Below are 5,000 nucleotides of genomic sequence, written 5' to 3' on the forward strand. Positions count from 1 at the left end.
TTCATCATACGAAGCAAAAATATGTATGTATATATATATCTTAGTCGCCGACTCTCTCCCCTTAAGAGTCGGATCGACGATACTTTTTCTCGTCTTTAAGACAGTTCTCTTTCTCCTCTCTCTTCTCTCTACTCTCTTCTCTCTTCTCTTTCGAGTTGGTAAATTTCGCTCCACTATTAGATTACCAACTCCGCACGAATTACCACATGGGTATATCCGCGCATATACATCAGGAGGACCTCCAAAAATTTCAAACTCTCCCGTGTATCTCTCCGAGATCTTTTTAGAAGAAAAAGAATCTCGGATGTCACATCGACTTTCAGGTTTGTAAGCACGTATGCTCGAGCGCTCTCCATCGTGTAAGCACGGACATAACGCACGAAGTCCGAAGACCGCGTACGTTAACATGCTGGACATATCGAGAAAGCGCGAACCATGCTAGGCGTACCCATGTCGAGGCCCTCGCGTTAAAGATCATACTCTTCTTTTCGTTCTCTCTTCTTTGCCCAGAAATAATATATATTTCTTATAATATATACCTCTTAGTTTATGTATTTCTCTCTTAGGACACCTCAATTTTATATGTATATATTATATTTCATTCGAACAATTTTTGTTCGTCGCCCCTTTTTGTGTGTAGTATTTCGTTTGGTCTTTGCCATTAAATTTTTGTATACGAAAAATATATTTTCGCTCGGATAGAAAACCCCTTTTGGGTTTCTGAGAGTTGATGTGAGAGTCGTACAAGTATAACGAATATACGTTGTATCCAACCCAACATTCTGGGCTTACCACATAAGGGCCATTCGGTCTGAGACACCGACCCGTGGTCATGCTGTGTAGAGAAAAATTCGCAACGGAACGCGGTACAGAACAGTCGAGGAATGGACCTCGAGGAGCTGAACGACTGCTTCTCGACCGAGATCGTAGAATAGCCGCTCGCCCGCCGCTGCGCCGACCGGTCCGCTCGAACCGACGTGCTCTCTTATAGTAACCAAACGGGCGGCCGCGACGACCGCGGCGCCGGCCGCTCAGCACGGGCGCTTATGGTGGTAAACTGCCGCGCGTACAGACCAACCGGCCGGGCTGCTGGTACTTAGCCGCTGAAACTATGGTCGATTCGAACATATATTAACATACGATTTTTATTCGATAAATCGTTATTGTACATATTAAACGTTAGTTTCCACCGAAAGAAAAATTTTTTAGAATTTTTTTTTTCCAAAAATTGCAAGAGTAAACTTTTTTAATATTCGATTTAAAAATTTTTAAATGCTTAATCCTTACATTAAACTACTGGGAGAACTCAGAAATCATAATGAAAAAAATTACAAAAATTTATTTTTCTCAGAAACTCCGAAAAACAGAGTGGTCGAATCCGTGCAAGCCGGAATTTTTCTAAGTCCCCACGGTCAAGAGTAAACTTTTTTAATAAGCGTTTTAAAATTATTTCAATGTTTAATCCATGCGTAAACATGATGTTTATTAACGTTTTTAACATTAAAAAAAATTACAAAAATTTATTTTTCAAAAAAAATGGAAAAAACCGATTCGTCGGAGCGAGGTGTCCAGCCCGTGCGGTAATTCCAGCAGGCGAATCGGACTTCCCGAAATTTTTCTAAGTCCCACGGTCGACACCAACTTTTTTAATAAGCGTTTTAAAATTATTTCAATGTTTAATCCATGCGTAAACATGACGTTTATTAACGTTTTTAACGTTAAAAAAAATTACAAAAATTTATTTTTCGGAAAAAATGGAAAAAACCGATTCGTCGGAGCGAGCTGTCCAGCCCGTGCGGTAATTCCAGCAGGCGAATCGGACTTCCCGAAATTTTTCTAAGTCCCACGGTCGACACCAACTTTTTTAATAAGCGTTTTAAAATTATTTCAATGTTTAATCCATGCGTAAACATGACGTTTATTAACGTTTTTAACGTTAAAAAAAATTACAAAAATTTATTTTTCGGAAAAAATGGAAAAAACCGATTCGTCGGAGCGAGGTGTCCAGCCCGTGCGGTAATTCCAGCAGGCGAATCGGACTTCCCGAAATTTTTCTAAGTCCCACGGTCGACACCAACTTTTTTAATAAGCGTTTTAAAATTATTTCAATGTTTAATCCATGCGTAAACATGACGTTTATTAACGTTTTTAACATTAAAAAAAATTACAAAAATTTATTTTTCGGAAAAAATGGAAAAAACCGATTCGTCGGAGCGAGCTGTCCAGGCCGTGCGGTAATTCCAGCAGGCGAATCGGACTTCCCGAAATTTTTCTAAGTCCCACGGTCGACACCAACTTTTTTAATAAGCGTTTTAAAATTATTTCAATGTTTAATCCATGCGTAAACATGACGTTTATTAACGTTTTTAACGTTAAAAAAAATTACAAAAATTTATTTTTCGGAAAAAATGGAAAAAACCGATTCGTCGGAGCGAGCTGTCCAGCCCGTGCGGTAATTCCAGCAGGCGAATCGGACTTCCCGAAATTTTTCTAAGTCCCACGGTCGACACCAACTTTTTTAATAAGCGTTTTAAAATTATTTCAATGTTTAATCCATGCGTAAACATGACGTTTATTAACGTTTTTAACGTTAAAAAAAATTACAAAAATTTATTTTTCGGAAAAAATGGAAAAAACCGATTCGTCGGAGCGAGGTGTCCAGCCCGTGCGGTAATTCCAGCAGGCGAATCGGACTTCCCGAAATTTTTCTAAGTCCCACGGTCGACACCAACTTTTTTAATAAGCGTTTTAAAATTATTTCAATGTTTAATCCATGCGTAAACATGACGTTTATTAACGTTTTTAACATTAAAAAAAATTACAAAAATTTATTTTTCGGAAAAAATGGAAAAAACCGATTCGTCGGAGCGAGGTGTCCAGCCCGTGCGGTAATTCCAGCAGGCGAATCGGACTTCCCGAAATTTTTCTAAGTCCCACGGTCGACACCAACTTTTTTAATAAGCGTTTTAAAATTATTTCAATGTTTAATCCATGCGTAAACATGACGTTTATTAACGTTTTTAACGTTAAAAAAAATTACAAAAATTTATTTTTCGGAAAAAATGGAAAAAACCGATTCGTCGGAGCGAGGTGTCCAGCCCGTGCGGTAATTCCAGCAGGCGATCCGGGGTACTCGAAATTTTTCTAAGTCCCGACGGTCAAGAGTAAACTTTTTCATCACATATTTCAAAATTTTTTTAATGTTTAATCCACGCATAAAAACGCAGTTTATTAACGTTTTTAACGTTGAGAAAATTGACAAAAATTTTTTTTTCACTGAAAATGGAAAAAATGTATCGGTCGATGCGGGCTATCCAGGCCGTGCGGTAATTCCAGCAGGCGATCCGGGGTACTCGAAATTTTTCTAAGTCCCGACGGTCAAGAGTAAACTTTTTCATCACATATTTCAAAATTTTTTTAATGTTTAATCCACGCATAAAAACGCAGTTTATTAACGTTTTTAACGTTGAGAAAATTGACAAAAATTTTTTTTTCACTGAAAATGGAAAAAATGTATCGGTCGATGCGGGCTATCCAGGCCGTGCGGTAATTCCAGCAGGCGATCCGGGGTACTCGAAATTTTTCTAAGTCCCGACGGTCAAGAGTAAACTTTTTCATCACATATTTCAAAATTTTTTTAATGTTTAATCCACGCATAAAAACGCAGTTTATTAACGTTTTTAACGTTGAGAAAATTGACAAAAATTTTTTTTTCACTGAAAATGGAAAAAATGTATCGGTCGATGCGGGCTGTCCAGGCCGTGCGGTAATTCCAGCAGGCGATCCGAGGTACTCGAAATTTTTCTAAGTCCGAACGGTCAAGAGTAAACTTTTTCATCACATATTTCAAAATTTTTTTAATGTTTAATCCACGCATAAAAACGCAGTTTATTAACGTTTTTAACGTTGAGAAAATTGACAAAAATTTTTTTTTCACTGAAAATGGAAAAAATGTATCGGTCGATGCGAGCTGTCCAGGCCGTGCGGTAATTCCAGCAGGCGAATCGGACTTCCCGAAATTTTTCTAAGTCCCACGGTCAAGAGTAAACTTTTTTAATAAGCGTTTTAAAATTATTTCAATGTTTAATCCATGCGTAAACATGATGTTTATTAACGTTTTTAACATTAAAAAAAATTACAAAAATTTATTTTTCAAAAAAAATGGAAAAAACCGATTCGTCGGAGCGAGGTGTCCAGCCCGTGCGGTAATTCCAGCAGGCGAATCGGACTTCCCGAAATTTTTCTAAGTCCCACGGTCGACACCAACTTTTTTAATAAGCGTTTTAAAATTATTTCAATGTTTAATCCATGCGTAAACATGACGTTTATTAACGTTTTTAACGTTAAAAAAAATTACAAAAATTTATTTTTCGGAAAAAATGGAAAAAACCGATTCGTCGGAGCGAGCTGTCCAGCCCGTGCGGTAATTCCAGCAGGCGAATCGGACTTCCCGAAATTTTTCTAAGTCCCACGGTCGACACCAACTTTTTTAATAAGCGTTTTAAAATTATTTCAATGTTTAATCCATGCGTAAACATGACGTTTATTAACGTTTTTAACGTTAAAAAAAATTACAAAAATTTATTTTTCGGAAAAAATGGAAAAAACCGATTCGTCGGAGCGAGGTGTCCAGCCCGTGCGGTAATTCCAGCAGGCGAATCGGACTTCCCGAAATTTTTCTAAGTCCCACGGTCAAGAGTAAACTTTTTTAATAAGCGTTTTAAAATTATTTCAATGTTTAATCCATGCGTAAACATGATGTTTATTAACGTTTTTAACATTAAAAAAAATTACAAAAATTTATTTTTCAAAAAAAATGGAAAAAACCGATTCGTCGGAGCGAGGTGTCCAGCCCGTGCGGTAATTCCAGCAGGCGAATCGGACTTCCCGAAATTTTTCTAAGTCCCACGGTCGACACCAACTTTTTTAATAAGCGTTTTAAAATTATTTCAATGTTTAATCCATGCGTAAACATGACGTTTATTAACGTTTTTAACATT

This window comes from Nomia melanderi, unplaced genomic scaffold (genome assembly GCF_051020985.1).
Source record: "Nomia melanderi isolate GNS246 unplaced genomic scaffold, iyNomMela1 scaffold0157, whole genome shotgun sequence".
Classification (NCBI taxonomy): domain Eukaryota; kingdom Metazoa; phylum Arthropoda; class Insecta; order Hymenoptera; family Halictidae; genus Nomia; species Nomia melanderi.